The sequence below is a fragment of the Mus caroli genome, unplaced genomic scaffold, assembly GCF_978045245.1.
Source record: "Mus caroli unplaced genomic scaffold, Mus_caroli_1 scaffold_8, whole genome shotgun sequence".
In the NCBI taxonomy this organism is placed as follows: domain Eukaryota; kingdom Metazoa; phylum Chordata; class Mammalia; order Rodentia; family Muridae; genus Mus; species Mus caroli.
The window spans coordinates 31,878,113-31,896,979 of record NW_028227263.1 but is presented as its reverse complement, the minus strand read 5'-3'; the positions used below and the strand labels follow the sequence as shown (position 1 = coordinate 31,896,979).

The 18,867-nt window shown below is 45.8% G+C and overlaps 1 protein-coding gene across 1 annotated transcript in view; it reads right to left on the bottom strand.

The window, feature by feature from the left end:
* Nucleotides 1-18,867, bottom strand: part of Rras2 (RAS related 2) — a 69,502-nt gene that overhangs the window by 14,277 nt on the left and 36,358 nt on the right. The window lies entirely within an intron of this gene.

Here is an 18,867-nt window from a genome sequence, read left to right as displayed (position 1 = left end):
TCAGCCACCCGCTGCAGGTGCTAGGAGCAGAATTCTGATCCTCTGCACGGACCGGCACAGAGTGCACACTCCTAACCACCGAGCTGCTGATCCAGCCCACGGTGTATCAGTTTTCAGTTCTGTCAGTTCCACAACAGTCTCCTCAGTGCACTGTTCAAGTAAAGAAAAGCTACTAAATGTCTTAACTTTCCCCTTCTAGAGTATTCAGAAAGATAGCAAAAGATGTATTACATTCCCCCAATTGTTTAGTACTAAGTATCTAGGAAAATTAGAAACTACAATTCAAACAGACTCAGACTTGGTAAGCACCAGTTGTAAGAACCAAAACAGATAAGGATGGAGATGGCAGGAAGATGGAGTGTGCTTGAAGACTGCATGCATCATCCACCAGCAATCATGTGCTTTCATTGAGATCTCTGGGTACCTTTTCCTTAAATTATATTTCTCTTTATATGAAAGCCTTCCAACTGGCATCTTCAAGACTGAATAATTAAGGAATCACAATTTCCTCTTAAGATTAAAGAAGTCAGGCATAGTGGCTCAGACCTTGAATCCCAGCACTCGGTAGGCAGAGGCAGGTAAATCTCTATGAATTCAAGGCCAGGCTGGCCTAAATAATACAGGGCTACAGAGGGAGTCCCTGAGATAGATAGACAGACAGACAGACAGATAAAGATGGATGGATGATTAGATAGATGAATGATACACAAGTAAATGGGAAAGCAAGCTCCTAACATAGCTCACTTCTCAGGAAGGGCATGGAAGGGACACTGACATCATTCCTTCTCAAGATCCCTTGGCTTTGCCAAGGCTGAGTTCCTTGGGCTACTTTCCCACTGGCTTGAAGGAGTAACTTGTTCCACGGAGAAGCCTGTGACAAAGGAATTAGCCACTCTTCAGGCAAGGGTTCCTGGAAGCAGGCAGTGTAGTTCTAGGGACACAATTCTTAAGTAGCACATCTCAGTGTGGCCACCTAAGCTCAGAAAGCAACTCATCAAGCAAAGTGTAAAAGAGAGGGAGAGACGAGCCGAGACAAGACGAGTCAAGTTGAGGTGAGATGAGGGGGGAGGGGGAGGGGAGGGGGGAAGGGAGGGGAGTAGAGAGAAGAGGGGAGGGGAGTAGAGAGAAGAGAAGAGGGGGGGGAGGGGAGGGGAGGGGAGGGGAGTGGAGAGAAGAGGGGAGGGGAGGGGAGGGGAGAGGGGAGGGGAGGGGAAAGGGGAGGGGAGGGGAGGGGAGAGGGGAGGGGAGGGGAGGGGAGGGGAGGGGAGGGGAGGGGAGGGGAGAGGGGAGGGGAGGGGAGGGGAGGGGAGGGGAGGGGAGGGGAGGGGAGGGGAGGGGAGGGGAGAGGAGAGGAGAGGAGAGGAGAGGAGAGGAGAGGAGAGGAGAGGAGAGGAGAGGAGAGGAGAGGAGAGGAGAGGAGAGGAGAGGAGAGGAGAGGAGAGGAGAGGAGAGGAGAGGAGAGGAGAGGAGAGGAGAGGAGAGGAGAGGAGACACTGGCCTGCCTGCTACTGTGCTTTGCATACTTATTTTATTTTGGAAAGAAATGTTTCACATTTCATTTATATTTTAGGAGTAGCCTTAAATGTGGAGTCATTACCCATAATTCTATTTCCTTCCTGACACATTCATTTAAAGACATGAGCTATTAAACAAAGCCAGCAATGAGCCATGTGCCAACAGCAGTAGCTTTTAGTAGGAAGCGGGCTCCATCACCACCCTGTCTGCATGTCAAACAAACAGGTATGAGAGCGATCCGGAGCAGACTTCTCAGAGTGACCATGGCGGCACCTGGCAGCCTCTCTGCTGTGCTCTACTGCACATGACCTCAGTCTGACAGGAGGGTGAACAGATAAAGCAAGCTGCTTATACTTGCAGGGGAGCGGGGTGGGAGGTGAGGGACAAGTTTCCCATGGTAGGGTCTCATGTAGCCCAGGGTTACCTTGAACTCCTAATAATCCTGCCTACACATCAAGCATTAGATTACAGATGTGCACCTACACCTGACTCATGATGAATTTCTTAGGTGTTTCCTCACAGCAATCTGATGCTTCCTGCCTGAATCTCATGACTCCTTCCCTTTGCAGTACAAGGATAAAACTGAGCTCTGTTTGTATGCGTTTGACAAGAGCCCAGCTACCCTGACTTTTCACCAGGACTAACCCCACTTCACTCCTCCATCTAACAACACAGCGAAGGAATAAGTGAACGCGTACTTGACATGTTGTTTAAGTTATGTGATAGCTCTTCAAACATCAGTGTTCTGTGAGACTAAATGAAGGCAGCGGCATGTGCTGCTGTTGGTTTACAGGCCCTTGAAGGCCACAGCAATTGTTTGATTTTCCTTTTAGTGCCTGCACAAGTTTGCTTTGAAGGATAATTTCTGGAACACACTCTTAATATTTTAAGATTGCCACTTTCCTATCTGCTCATTAAACACATCTGCCCATGTATTTTTTTTCATTTTAGTGTTAGAAGAGTACACATACATGCACACACACACATGTTCTGTATTTGCACATACAATGTATTTGTCCACCTCTATCACCCTCTGCCTATCCCTTTTGAGTCAGTCTCTCCCTGAACCTACAACTCCCAGGTTTGTGACTAGAACAGCAACCAGATAGCATTGGCTACCTCATGTCCCTATACCCTCAGTGTTGGAGTGTACAGGACACATAGCTTGTTCCATGGATGCTGCCGTCCTAACTCTAAGCCTCAACGTTGTTGTAGGAAGCAGTCTTAATTGCTGAGCCCCTTCTCTGGCCCACCACTTACACTCATCTCCAGCATAAGCCTGCTGCAGTGGTGCGCTTGCCTCAGGTACATATCTAGTTCTAGGCCAGTCTGGGATGCAGAAGACCCTGCCTTTAAAAAACAATATAGCTGGTTGTGGTAGCATATGCACACACTGGGGAGCCACAGAAAGGTGCATCTCTGTTAGTTTGAAGTCAGCCTGATCTATAAAGTGAGTTCCAGGATAGCCAGGGCAATTATGCAGAGAAACCCTGCCTCAAAAACAAACAAACAAATGATTGAATAAATAACTATAGATAATAAATAAATATAAAAATAAAAAACAACCCTTGAACTTAGAAACAATGAGCCAACGGGGTTACCAATAAAACGCAGTTTCCATGGCTGGAGAGATGGCTCAGGGGTTAAGACCACCTGCTGCCCCTCCAGAAGGCCTGGGTTCAGTTCCCAGCACCCACATGGCCATGTGGGATCCCATGCCCATTTCTGGCCTTCATGGGGCACTGCACGTACCTGGTATGTAGACATACCTGCAGGATAAACCTTATACACATAAAATAAAAATAAATCTTTATTTTAAAGAGAAGAAAGTCTCCAGCAAAGTTGAGTTTAATTCTAACTGCTACTTCCAAGCTGCAGGATCTGAAGCAAATGTCCAGGTCAGCCCTTCGGCACTCGCAGCAAAGAGACAGCACTGAGGCAGGAGCAGGCCTACCAAACCAGGGATCAAGGAGTGCAGGCAGGCTGCTGCTCTTCAGCCACAACAGTAACTGGGCTGCTGTCACTGGCGGCCACATGCTGAACCAATGGCTTTCCTCAAGTCTAGAGCTGTGTTCCTCTGTGGTGGGGGAGGGAAGGCAGCTATAATAACTCCAGCCCCAGTTACCCCACAGACCCTGCATGAGCCATCTGGAATGTGTGCCTGAGTGCTATGAACCCAGTGTTCTGAGTTCATAACAGTCTGAGTGTTAAGCTCCCATCTGGGCTTCTGAAAATATTCTCAGGATCTGAGCAGTAATTACACAGATAAACACACAGGCATAAATCTATCTTGTTCATTTAGCATTGTGTATTTGTGTGTGTAAAGATTACAACCATAAAATGTACAAATGGCAATCGCTCCCCTCTTACTTCTTAGAGCCCACAGTTTGTGTTTGTTTGTTGACTGCTTGTTGGTTTGGAGTGTTGTTCTTCCCTTGGTGCTGGGGACTGAAGCTGCAATCAGATCAGATCAGGCACCATTCCAACACCGAGCCACATCCCCGCCCTCCTCTTTCTTTGATTTTTGAGACCCAGTCTTGCTAAGCCGCCCAGACAGGTCTTGAGCTTACAATCCTTCCACTTCAGTCTCCTAAGGAGCTGAAACAAGTGTGTACCTCGGGTGACCCGTAGTTCGTTTCTTTCCACAGAACACAAAGCTTTCCAGTTTGATTTGTGCCTCATTTCCCACTACCAGAACCCCTCCTGTAGTTTTCCTACAATGTTTGTTTGAAGCTATATCAGTAATATGGGTGATACCCACTTTGTACTCCTTATCAGGTCCCACTGTCCCTTTGACAGAACACCCAATCTACTGTTAGGAACAACGGGGCTGTGGCTTGGTGGTAGAGCACTTGCCAGACATGCTTAGGTCAATTCCTAACAACAACAAAACAGTAAGAAGGATAGAGACAGGCCAACCCCAAAACACAGAAAAATCATGAAGTGCCAAAACCATGCCTGCTCAGAAGGCAACACAAATTAAGAGGTATGGCTGCCACTATGCACGGGAACTGTGTTCACAGAGCCCCAGTAACTGACCAAGGAAAAACAAACCCTCCAGCAGCAGATAACATGGAGGCTGGGGGACAGCGCTAGACAGCGGAAAGCTTGGTAGACCAAAAGCTTCAGAAGGGAGGGTGGGTTTCCTGGGGCTATCCCTGCAGCACATTAAAGGATATGTGGAGGGGAGTCCTGGCGAGAACAAAGGAAAGGGAGACCACCCACACTGGATAAGTTATTCCTCTTGCGCAGAGAGATCTACTGCCTTCCCCCATATGATCTGGTCTGGGTAAATTTGTCTGCAATAGCTCCAAAATGGTACGCCCAGGTGAGCAGGCATGCTTCCATATCCTCCAGTCTGCGAGCTCTCTGCTTGGCCTCCAAAGAGGACTACAAACTCACTGGCAGCAGGCTTGGTGGAGCAGGAAAATGGGGAAGAGGTGACAAGAATGAATTGCCCTTCCGCATTCCAAGGGGCAGTGGCGACAACCACTTTCTCTTGAAGCCAGACTGGTGTGAAAGTGCAGTTCCCAAACACTGCCACAGGGTGGAGTCTGGTCCACACCGGAGACTAGGGATCCAGCACTTGGGTTAAGTCTCACAGGCCTGGTGAGGAAAGGAGGCTGGATCGGAGGGACTACAAGACAGGGCAAACACAAGCCTGAGCATTTCTGAGCCCATGCCACACTCAGGAGGCTTGGCAGCTTTTAAAAGGACACAGTGAATAAGGAAGGGTATAATAATAATTTTTTAAAAAAAAGAGTAAAAAAAATCTCTCAAAGTATCAGATATTGAAAGGCACAGGTGTGTTACATTGACAACAGAACTACTACATGTATCTGACAGATTCCACCTTAATTTTTTTTAAAAAAATGCAAACTGTAAAAGCTACAGAGTTAGATTTGGGAAGACAGGGGGTGGGGGTGGGGGATTCTGCAGAAGTGGGAGGGAGGGCAAGATCGGCTAATGGGAGTGAATACGATCAAAATGAGTGGCTATCGCTTAGTCATTATTGTATAATTCGTACATGCTAATAAAATGAAGAGAACTGCATAGTCAAATCGAGAAGCCAAGGGTTCATGCCCTCATCCTGAGCTGACCTCAGGAAACTTTCTAGGCCTCCTCCTTCTTTCTCCCTCTTCCCTGCTCCTCTCTCAGCTACACACGTACATTTAAAAAAAAAAAAAAAAAAAAAAAAAACCTTAAATCATCCATTCCTTCCCCCACCCAGCCAGAATGTAAGCAGGGTAAAGACAGGAACACTGCCAGAGAGGAAGGAGAAGGCCTTCCCCAGCAAATCACAGGCCAGGCAAGACCTGCAGGCAGTGCGGCTGCGCATCTGCCTTGCTTATTACTCAGTAGATCTCCTCATTTATCCTCACAAGGACCCTCCAACAGATTCCTCCCTTTTACAAACATTTTTTACATCAGAGAACTGCACTACTTCTTCAAGGCCACTCAACTAACAAGCAGGAGGACTACGGTTTAAACTCAGACCCAATGCTAATAAGGTCATCAGAGCCTAAGAATTATTATTTAATAAAAACTCACTGAATACCAAATTTTCTATTGGCCTATGAAATAAGGAAGAATATTTCCAAAACTATGAGAAAAGGCGAGATTTATAGACCCACACCGCTGTCATCTTCTTGAGGTCCTGCCCAGCTCTCTTGGGAGGGGGGGATTCTGAAACAGTCCGGATGCAAAGTCCTTAAGAGTCTCCCCAACACTGAAATTCAGCATGGCCTACAGACACCTTTACCCACAGAACAAGTTTTACATTTCCCGATGACAAAACAGAGCAGAGCCTGAGATTTGATAACTGCTTGGTTTCTTGATTAGAGGGTTTATAAAGGCTGGCTGCAGGCAGCAAGGCGAGACGATGTGTGATTGATTGCGTAGTCAGGGGATTGAAAGTCAAATCCAGAAGCCAGGCTGGACAGATGCCTGAGCCCTTAGGCGAACTGAATAACTAACTCTGCAAGGGTGGAAGAGGTGGCTGAACAGGTAAGAGCACTTGCTACTCTTGCAGAGGACCAGGGTTCAGCACCCACGTGGTGGTGGCTCACAACCATCTGTAACTCTTGTTCCAAGGGATCAAAAGTCTGGCCTCCTCAAGCACCGGGGACAAATGCAGTGCCCATACACACGTATAGCAAAGTATTCAGGCCCGGAAAAATACATAAATAAATCTTTCTTTTAAAAAGGATAAGGTAGGCATAACCCAAAGTCTACTTTAAATATGGCAAGAAGGAAGATAACCTCCTAGAAAGAGGTGCAAAGACCCATTCCCTCTTCCAAGACCCATTCCCTCTTCCAAGGAACAGAAGTCCACACAGTCGCCCCTGGGAATCAGGCTGCCAATAGAGTGACCACCATGTCCTCTATTCTTCCTACCCAGTGTGGGACACACTGGCTGAGTTTCACCACCTCTGTCGTGCGTGTGTGTGTGTGTGTGTGTGTGTGTGTGTCTGTGTGTGTAGGCAGCGGAGAGAAGCAGAAAGAGAATGAGGGTAAATTAGCTCTGTTTGTCCTTCATGTAGGAAACCACACAGCTCATGTGTATCTGAACCTCAGCTTCCTTGCCTCTGAGACAGAAAAAAAAAACAAACAAAAAAACCTCACTGCCTTGGGGCGGGGAGGCGTGTACAGAGCACAACACATGACACACAGTAGGCCTATTAAATTACAGTGCATATACCCCACACTCTCACGGGAAAATGATCACATGTTCCCATGCCAGCCTCTTCCCCTGGGGCTGACGGGACCGCTCTGTGGTAAAGCGCTTGCCTAGAGTGCACAAGGTGCAAGGTTCCAACCATACCCGCAAAGAAGGCTCTTAACCTTCAAAAAAAAAAAAAATCTTACTTTCTCACCTAGGATCCTGTAAACAACCTAATGAAACTCACTGAGTCATAAAAATAAAATCTACAGGCAAATAAAGAGGGACTGGGCAGGAAGAGAAATAAAGTCAGTAGAAGAAGGAGAGTAATGGGGCATATCTGATTGTGTGTGTGTATGTGTGTATTTATATAATTAGCATGTAAGTAACACCTACCTGTTTTCAGAGCCATGAGGTAGACTGAATAAAACTCAGTGTCTCTCCTGTTACCTCACTTCCCCTTTTCACAAGTGTGCACGTGGGACATGTATAAATAAATAACCTGGCTGGGCTTTAAATGTAAACTTCTCCCTAGGCCCTTCTACAAGTTGCTCCTTGCTCCTGAACAGAATCCAAGAGAGTACACATTGTCTTCACTCTGTAACTAGTATCTTCTTCAAGTGTTTTTCAGGAACTTTCTAATTTCAACATTCAATGCACCTCTTCCGGAGTCTCGATCATATTTGCCGGCACTCACCTGGCAACCCCCCCCCCCCCCCCCAGCCCTGCCTCAGTAAAACACGGGTGGCCAAGGCAGCACCGTCCTTTATTATGCATCTCTCCTGCTCCACACCAACATTACCTCTGGCTCCTGGGTAGGAACTGAAGGAGAGCATAGAGAGTCAAAGACCACACCAATCAACTTTGATGTTCTTTCTCATGAATGCCTGTGGGTTTCCTGGGAGAGTCCCTAGAATGGGGTGTGTGACAAAATTCTCAGGCTCTAGAGAAACCTACTTACAACTCCCAGCCCTGAATCAAAGAGACTTTCATGGGTCCCTCCTGGTGCAAGTCGTCATCTGTCAGTTAGCCATCAGTGCATGGTGTCCCTGTATAGGTGGCTTTGTGTGGGCTCCACCCAGCAGTCAGGACATCCAGGCAGCTCACCGTGCAGCCTCTTCCGTTCCCTCCACTCCACCCACTTGCGCTATAGATCTGCAGATTCCCAGCCTGATCAGAGTGTGCACCCAAAAGGCCAAGCTCTCAGAGGTCTGCTAGAGGTCCCACCATTTGGCCTACATAAAGAGGACTTCAAAGGCAACCCCCAAGGGTAAGAGCGATGACTCAGTGGTAAAGCTCCATAGCTTCCAGTGGGTCTGATTTTGATCCTCAGTCACTCCGGTGACTCACAACTACCCCAGGGGTATAACTCCAACAACCCCAAGGGCAGCAGTTCTCAACCTTGGGGGAGGGGGAGGTAGGGTTCCTCCAAACCACCTTCTCACAGGATCACCAAAGACTATAGGAAAACACTGGTATTTACATTACGGTTCATTAAAAGTAGCAAAATTATAGTTATGAGGTAACAACGAAAATAATTTTAGGGTTGGGGGTCAGCCGCAGCATTAGGAAGGTTGAGAACCAGTACTCTAGGGGATCCGACACCCTCTTCTTGGCCTCAAGAGAGAACTGGGAGACACACACACACAAACGCACACGCACATGCGCACGCACGGAAGAAGTCTCTCGTGTACTCCCTAGACATGGAAAGAAGGCACCTAGAACACATCACAGCTCTCTGCAAGCATTCTTATTAGAACCCTGAACTTTGAACACTTCCTTTGGAGGTGAGTGTGACCTAAGTGTGCAATGTCCTTGGAATGAGGAGAATGGGGCACCACAAGCTTTATTCTCCATCTTTGGGACTCCAATAAAATTAAACAGATTTTTGTTCCAGTTTAAAAAGATCCCACCATGAACTCCCCGGGCCAAGCAGCTCTAGACCTGACACTCCATAGCACAGCTCATACGCCTTACTTCCCCACAGTAAGGGCCTTGCCATCTTGGATACAGCCACAATCTCAAAATATGGCTGTGGGGAAAGCCATTGATGAGGAGCCAGGAACCCACTTCCCTGAGCTGGTGAGGACCCTTAGCCATCAGCAGTCTCTATTCACTAAACAAATGCAGTGGGAATTCCTCTGGAGACACCAGCACCTCAGCCACAGGCAGCTGTGGGCAGAGCAGCCTCCTGTAGTAGAGTCTCTCTGTAGCAGCAGCTGTCAGGGCACAGAGAACCTTTGTTCTCACCACCGCCCTCTCTAACCTTTGTCAAATGTTCCCATATGATTGATATTCCTCAAGCAATTATATTTTTTGCTGAATGAATAAATGAATTACAGATATGGTCATAATAAACACCCTAGGGCACTAAGTCCTGAACCCCTTTAGTTTATTTTATTTAAAAAACTGAGACCTCTGGTAAACACTAATTGTCCCAGACCGCCTAAAGCCAGCCAGGGTGTCAAGGGACTCGAGGTCACTCTGTAGACCATCAGCTCCTGTGCACAGCCCAGTGCATGACGAGCCTGTTGTGCTGCAGTGTGTTTCTAAGTCAGTTAGATGAGTCTCGCTTCCCCAGGGAATTTTTTTCTAAGCTGTGGTTGTCCCCATAGTCCAGAACACGAGACATACAGTCCTGAGGCAGTATCAGCTTCCAGGCCTAAGAGGAAGCACAGAGAAGAAGTCTGGCTTTCCCCAAGTGCAGAGCCAGCCGGATGGAGGAGGAGAACTGTCTTTGAGAGGAGCCTCCTGTCCACCCAGCCTCTGCTGCTCTCCTTTCCCTTCCTCATGGCTCTTCCCAGGCTTCTGCTTCCTTCTAAAAACAACATTCTTAGCACGATGCTGTCACCTAACACCCGCCGCCTCTCTTCCCAAATTAAAAGTAACAATTCCCCACGGACCCCTCAATCTCACCCAGCGGTGGCAGGTGAAATATTCCAGGGTAAATCTGAGCACACTGCAGCAAGCCAGTTCACCTTAAGGAAAGCAAAATCTGGGCTGGCGGTGTAGCTTGGCGGCCAAGCACCGAGTGAAGGAGCACTCAGAGCCTTGAAATCAACCCTCTGCATTGCCCCCTCTCCCAGTCTGAATTAAAAGGAATTATCAGTAATGTTCTGGTCAAAACAGAAAAAGAGCTCCATTCTCCTTGGAATAAAAATCACTCAGGGGCAAATCACAAGTTCACGGTGTGAGCTCCTGAGCAGGCCTGCCTTATGAAGCTCCTTTTAGTCCCTTCCTGTCTCCTCCCCGTCCCTCCATGATCCTAACCTGTTAGACAGGTTATTCACACCTGAGTGGACAAGATGACACAAACATTCTACGTGCAGCTTGAAAACTGCCCAGGAGGGAGGGGGCCATGATGGCCACAAGCACTGTTCATACAGATAAACCATTTGGGGATGAGACAAGCTGAACTCTGTTACCAACGACACGGCTACACACGAACCCACTAATCACATTTACAAACCATTTGTTCCTGTACAGCCACCTACTTATCTTTTGGAGCTGACATAATAGTTAGCAGGCAACGGGCAACAGTAGGTCAATGGCCTATTTCATGTAACATAATAAAAGCTATCAGAGCCAAAGAAATGGCTCTGTAGGAAAAGGCTCTTGCCACCAAACCTAAAGACCTGAGTTCAATCCCTGGTACCACAGGGTGGAAGGAAAGAATCAACTCTTATGAGTTGCCTCAACCTATCTCTATCTTCCTCTCTCTCTCTCTCTCTCTCTCTCTCTCTCTCTCTCTCCTCTCTCTCTCCACACACACACACACAAACACACAGAAAACATAACCAAAAAAATTTAAGTTTTAAATTCATAGTAATTTTTGTATTTTATTTCAATAGATAATACATAAACCCTGAATAAAATTTTAAGAATAAGAATTAGTCAGGTTTATCTGCACATGCCTATAATGTTAGCATGTAGTGCTGAGGCAGGAGAATCAAGAGTTTGAGGCCAGTTTGTGCTACATAGTGAGACACTGTACCAAAAGTATAAAAAAATAAAAATAAAAAGAATTACAGTACAGAAAGAAGTTACACAGCAGGGACAGCCTGGCTGCATATCACTCTGCCCCTGTGAAGGGTCTGAGTTAATCAACAGTCTCTTTCTAAATAAATAAAATTATAAAGGAAGGAAGGAAGGAAGGAAGGAAGGAAGGAAGGAAGGAAGGAAGGAAGGAGTGGGGGAAGGGGAACCTGGAGAGATGGCTTAGAAGAGGAGCACTGGCTGCTTTTTCAGAGGACCCAGGTTCAATTCCTGGCACCGACATGGCAGTTCACAAGTGTCTGTAACTCTAAGATGTCACACTTTCACAAAGACATTCATTCAGGCAAAACTTCAATGCAGAGAAAAGATTTAACTTTTTTAACACACACACACACACACCTACGAGCAGTGTCTCTTTCAAGCATGTCCTTCGAGTGTGTTTCGGTCCTTGCTTGGTAGAAACTCACTCTTAGGGTACTCACACACCTCCCTCATCCTTTGTACTCCCATAGTTGCTCCCTAACTTACCTTTCTTTGCCTCCATCTCACAGGGACCATGGCTGCCTGAATAGCACACCTTAGCTGGACCTCTGAGGCATACAACTGTCATGGCTTCATCTGAACCCTGCCTCCCCATACCAGGATCCTGCTCCCTGTTCCCTAAGCCTTCTGCCAATCAGTCAGCACAGGCCTCAGAGCCAGTACAGACAGCTGCAGAGTCGTCAGCTTTGGTGCTCATCTGACCTTGACATAAAAGAGAGTGACCATTGCTTCTATATGACCCCTAATCCTTTATACTGGCAGTGACCTTCCCAATCACAAGGCGGCCTAGCTCCCATGTGAGTTTGTATGTTTGGCCTCGTCTCTGGAATCTTTTCTTGCAATAATAATCTCTTCAGAAATCCGGGCTCTTTTCAGAATCCGATCATACTTTTCCTGTATTTTTCTTTTTGCAGTATTGATTTTGTGTGTCTGAATGTACATATGTGCATATGTGTGTGCACACCACAATGTTCATGTGAAGACCAGAAGGCAACTTACAGAACTCAGTTCTCTCCTTCTGCCATGTAAGTTCTGGGGAATCTAACTCAGGTTGTCAGGCATAGGGGGGCAACCAGTACCTGAGCAATCTCTCAGGTGACTTTAGTGGTGCAAAGTCCACTCTTGGCTTTTTCAGTCTTTAGAGGTTGTGCAACATCACCACTGCCCCCCTAACCCCAAAGCATCTCCCTTATCCACTAGCAGCCAGTTTCCCTCCCCCCACACTCACCCCTAAAGCCACCAACCTAGCATTGCTCTTGCTGTCTCTCTAGGCATCTCCTGAACATGGTGTCATAGAATGTGGTCTGTGCCTGGCTTCTTTCTTTCTCTCATCCTTCCTTCCTTCCTTCCTTCCTTCCTTCCTTCCTTCCTTCCTTTCTTTCTTTCTTTCTTTCTTTCTTTCTCTTTCTCTTTCTTTCTTTCTCTCTTTCTTTCTTTCTCCTTCCTTCCTTCCTCCCTTCCTTCCTTCCTTCCTTTGTTTTTTTCTTTCTTTCTTTCTTTCTTTTCTCAAGGTCATTCATGTTCGCCCTCATTCCTTGTTTTATGCCAGTGCATGTATAAACACACTATATCCATTCACTATCTCCAGGAAAGTCAAATTTGGGCAGATACATGAATACTAGTTTTGTAGTACATGAGTAAGAAAAGACACATGCATGTCCACTTTTCAAAAGCATATTTTTAATGATGACTGGATCATATAGTAACTTTACTATTTGGGTCAGTTTTTTTGTTTGAGTTTGGCTTTGGGAGGGGTGTTTTAGTTTGATTTGGTTTTTTTGGTTTTGGTTTGGTTGGGTGGTTGATTGGTTGGTCGGTTGGTTGGTTTTAAGACAGGGTCTCTGTGCAGCTTTGACTGTCCTGGAACTTACCCTGTAGACCATCTGGCCTTGAACTCAAGAGATCCACCTGCCTCTGCCTTCTGGGTGCTGAGATTAAAGGTGTGCACCACCACTGCCCTGCCTGGTTTTTGTTTTGAGACAGTTTCTCGCTATGTAATTTTAGCTGACATAACCATGTAGGCCAGGCTGGCCTTGTATTCAGAGGCCAGCCTGGGAATCCTGGTGCGTGCTACTTTTAACTTTCTGAAGAATTCCCAGGTTTGTGCCACAGCAAACTCCTGTGCGTCTGTATGCATCTGAGGCCCTTGTGTCCCATGGATCTCACTTATGTCTAATGTCTTTCTGATTACCACCACTATCAGACACTAAAATGTTACCACACCAAAGTTTTGGTCTGTATTTCCCTATGGGATACTGAGTGTCTTTTTTGTATAGTTATTGGTCATGTGTGAATCTTCTCAGTAAGAGTGTCCATTCAAATCACTGCCCACTTCTAAATGGAATGAGAAACTACTTTATAGCCAGCCATGATAGCATATAACTTTAATCCCAGCACTGGGGAGGCAGAGGCAGGAAGATCTCTGTGAGTTCAAGGCCAGCTTAGTCTACAAAAGTGTGTTCCAGACCAGACAGGGTTACATGGAGAGACCCTGTCTCAGAAAGTTCTTTCTAAATTCTGGATGCAAACCCCTTACCAAATAACAATTGGTGCTTCTTTTCCCCCCATAGCTTCATTGTTATTCAAATCTCCTTGCCATAAATCAGGATCCCATTTCTAAATTTCAGACTGGGGCCCAAAGCCCTGCTATCCCCAGTAAGTCTCTGAAGTCCAGCATACACCCAGACCCTGGGCAGGAACTGCCCATCACAAACAACCCGTGGCTATTCTCCTCCCATGCACACTCACCCAGTGTGCTGACTGCTGGTCCAGAGTGAAGCTCCCACTGCTGCAATCCCACTCTAGCATCCATCCTCCGTCCAGCCACGAGCTTCCTCAGCACACTGCACTCCCTTGCCCACACCAGGTTCACTCTTTCATCAGATCTGAGGTCCGTCCCATCAACAGCACCATGTCTTGTGTCTGTATGACTGATGTTACTATCCCTATTTCACAGATAAAATCACTAAGGCTCACTCACTGATTATGGTCAGATAATCCAAAGGTCACAGTCAGTAGTTTGGTAAAACTAGGATCCTAATCAGGTCTGACCAAAAAGACAGACAGATACATTTGCCAGACCACTTCTGTGCTGTATTCATCAATCTGCAATACTAATATCAAAGTTTATAGCTTACACTTTTTTTTTTTTCTGACACTGTTGCCCCTGTGACATAGTCATGAATTTAATTACAGATGGTGCAATGGTTCTTCACTGTTGCTCTAACTGGATTGGGATCACCTAGGAGACAGGGTAATTCCAGACAAGTTTAGCTAAGGGAAGACCCACTCTGAATGCAGTGGCACCATCCCACAGGCTAGGGTTCTGAGTAACAGGAACAAAAGAGAAACTGAAAAGCACCAGCATCCGCTCCCTCTGCTACACAACTAACAACGAGATGCACGTCTGGCTGCCCCACGTTCCTGCTGCCCGGCCTTCCCGCCATGATGGGCTCTGTGTTTTCTCTTAAACCATGACAGAAATAGATCATTCTCTTAAGTTACTATGATCACATATTTTTTCCAGTCATAAGAAAAGTAACTAAAGCCGGGCGTGGTGGCGCACGCCTTTAATCCCAGCACTCGGGAGGCTGAGGCAGGCGGATTTCTGAGTTCGAGGCCAGCCTGGTCTACAAAGTGAGTTCCAGGACAGCCAGGGCTACACAGAGAAACCCCGTCTCGAAAAACTAAAATAAAAAATAATAAATAAATAAATAAATAAATAAATAGAAAGAAAGAAAGAACGCAACTAAATGAACAGCTACTGACCATAAAGATGGCAAGAGTAGTTTCAAGGTCAAACTGCTGTTTCTACATTCGTAGTAGTAAAGGCCCAAGTGTGTCAAGGCTTTAAAAAACCACAAGGGCCAGGGGTATGGGTAAACCATTGAGAACTCACCAAGCACACTACTTGGGTTCCATCACTAGCACAGGAAAATTAAATACACACACACACACACACACACACACACACACACACACACAATTCATACACATATATAAAAAACAGATAAACTTTGACCCAACAAGTTTACTTCAAGAAATCTATACTAGGAATGCATGTTTATCTGTGAGAAACTAACACAGTCAAGGTCTTCATTCATTATTGAATTATCTTTGGGTTCTTTCAGTATCAATATAGCCCTTAGTCGGGGCTGGGTAGCACTCAGAAGGCCCTGCATGTAGCATCCGTATCACACAGCAAAACAAGTCAGAGTGGCTCTGCAGTAATAAGCATAACCCTCACCATCGGCACCCGAGTAAATATGCTCACTTTATATATTTGCTCTGTGTACATTAAATGTTTCTAGAAAAATATACAAGGAAGTAATCAACTCCTACTACACAAGGAAAGAACTGAGTTCTAGAGATACGAGTAGGAGGGGATATTTCTTCAAAGTTTGAAGCATGTGAATGAAAAGAGAAACAAGGGTTCTGAAAGACCCAGATACATTAAACTCAACAAAAGCTAGATCCAGTCCCTCTCTCTGCTTTTAGCTGTAAGAGAAGAATTTGTTCTTTCTGATCAAGGTTTTGCCTACCTCTATGGTACTGTGGTGTATTTAGCTAATACAATGTGTCAAAAATAATGTTAGGTTTTTTTTTTTTTTTTTTTTTTTTTTTTTTTGGTTTTTCGAGACAGGGTTTCTCTGTGTAGCCCTGGCTGTCCTGGAACTCACTTTGTAGACCAGGCTGGCCTCGAACTCAGAAATCCGCCTGCCTCTGCCTCCCGAGTGCTGGGATTAAAGGCTTGCGCCACCACGCCCGGCTTGTTAGGTTTTAAGAAAAGCTTTGCTACAAGTTGAATCTCTGCTATGTCTTAGCTGTGGGGTTTACAGTCAATCCCAGATCCCCATAGATACACCAAGGTTAATTGCTTGCAAAGTTAAAATGATAATTACTCGCCAAAGTTTGTAATAAAGACTGAAATGCAACATGGGAAAATTCTCTAGCCTTGCAATACCATGCACCCCTCTCTAGGTTTTGCACAGTAAATGCTGGAAGGAGTACAGCCTCCACTGGGTCATCAGACCAGGCCATCCCACTCAAAAGCTACATGGCCACGAGAATGGTTTTTTTTTCCCTTCCATTTTTTTTAATTAGGTATTTTCTTCATTTACATTTCCAATGCTATCCCAAAAGTCCCCCCCTCCCCTCCCCCCCCCCCCGAGAATGTTTCTTCATCTTTTGAAACTTAATTTCCTTACCATTAAAATGCGTATAACCATTCATATTTGAAAAGTCCATTGTGAAGATTAAGTGATATTGTAACATACTTGCTATATTGGCTTGGCTCAAAATATAAATTCAAAACTTGGCTCTTGTCCCTTCCAAACATAGAAAGGAAGGAAGGCTGCTTTATCTATCTGCAGGTAGATGGCCAACTCACGCAGAGCTGTAACCTTTGCCACCTATCCAATGTCCTAAATCCCAATTTCTTTTCCTAACTCTTCTAGAACAGAGAAAAGTCTGTAGATATAAAACCAGGAGCTCTAGTAAACTTTAAAAAAAAAAAAAAAAAAAAAAAAAAAAAAACTCTACTGTTCTTCCAGAGGTCCTGAGTTCAATTCCCAGGAACCACATAGTGACTCACAACTATCTGTAATGGGATCTGATGCCCTCTTCTGGTGTGTCTGACTGAAGATAGCAACAGTGTACTCACATAAAATTAATTTAAAAGAAAACAAAACTTTATGTGAATCTCTGTCAGAGTCACCAGCTCTTACCAATAAAGAAGCTATACCTGCCAAACACACTGTACTTGAGCTGGGGCTCAAAGCCTGGCTTCTCACCCCGCTTACAAGTTCTCAGAAGGACCTCCATCAACAAATAAACACTGATAAATAAATCAATAGGGATGTGGATTCTGAAGGAAAAAGAAGACTGTCAGTGTCATGTGAACAGGAGAACACAATGACCAGAGAAGACTTCACTGATCATGACACAGATGAGAGAAGCAGAGATGGTGAGAAGGCGAGAGCCATGTGGCTCCTAAAGAGAAGATCCAGGGGGAACTAACAGTGAAACAGTGTGGGGCTTGAGGAGCAGCAGGAAGTGGCCACATGGAAAGCAAGACTAGCCCCTGAGGTCAACCAGGAGGCAGGCTCCTCCTGTGGGCCACAGCGAGGACTCTGGAATGTATTCAAAGAGTGAACCCACTGGCATTTGAAGCTGGCACCTACCTGAGAAACTGTTTTGATAAATCATGAAGAGCAATGGTTTGCCCTGGGATGGTGGCTGTACCAGCGACAAGAAGTAGTCAGATCTATGTGTGTAGAGGCCAGTAGCTGACAAATCAGATGTTGACTTAGGGTCTGTCAGAGGGACTTGATGGTAAGAGGACTTCACCCCTAACTGGAAGAATGGCACTCTCATCTATGGAGCCTCCCCAGGCAGCAGGACGGAGAAGACTGAGAACTGAGAGGGGTCCTTGCTCTGTTGTCACACTTCCTGCGTGTCTAGTTCACGGCATAATGGAGAGAAGCATAACACTGGAAGCAATGTCCTAAGATCAGACGATAGGACAGAGGGAAGTAGGGGTGGTGTCCAGGATTGGAGGGTGAGGAAAATGCCCATGGCGGGCGGGGTGATGAAAATTGAAAAATTGTTGGAAAAGAACAAAGAAAATGGTAGCCAGGAGATGGAAATGGCTCAGCTGGTAAAGGTGCCAGCTGCCAAACCTGAGGAGCCATGATTGACTCTCTAAACCCATGTGGTGGAAGGAGAGACCTTAGACAATAGCAAGCTGTCTCTAACCGCCACAAGTATGTTATGGTCTATGTGTGTACTTGCACACACAGCTAAGTAATCATACTTAATAGAAAGTTTTTAAGGAAAAGAGTCAGGCAGTCAGAAGGAAAAGTATTTTACAAAGTTGGCAAAGATAAGCAGTTGTCAGTGGTAGACATGGCATTGAGAACAGCAACAACAAAGAGTGCTTCCGTGTCCTCCAGCATGGACCAGGCTCTGCTCTATCGTAAACACACAGACAAGGCAACAGGAAGAAAGAGATTATCAAGATGGCTGTGTAACCTGCTTATATAGCAGGCGGAAAGGAGAGCCTTAGTTTCCCAAACTCTAGCTCCCCTTGGGTTAAGCACCTGTGTTAGACAAGCAAGGTCTTTACTACTTAGCCTGTGTCCATCTCTTCTCTCTCCCTGAATGCGGCTTTCCTTCAGGCCTTGTCAGGCAATGACCAGAGGGGTTCTAATACTTCCTATCAAAGGGCATGCCTCAAGAACCTTCCAGACACAACCAGGACAGTGTGCATCCATACATCACGCCTGGTACTTCTCTCAAGGTTCTGAGGGAAAAAAAGTTTCATTGGTTTAAAAACATTTTTATATAGGTCAGACATAGTTAATTGCTGTGTTTTGACATAGAACCTTTCACTGAGCCCTTAGCTTGCCCTTATGTCAAAACACAGCAATAGAAGAAAACACCTGGCATTGGCCTCTGGTCTCCACAGGCACACACATACTACTGGATGCGTGTACATGTACACACACACACACACACACACACACACAGTATCCACAGCATACTAAATTCATTCATTCAGCAGATACTTGTGGGACGCTTCCTGCCTGTGGCTGGCTGGTGGTGTAATTTCTGAACTTTACATTTCAGCATCGATAACACATGCACAAGAA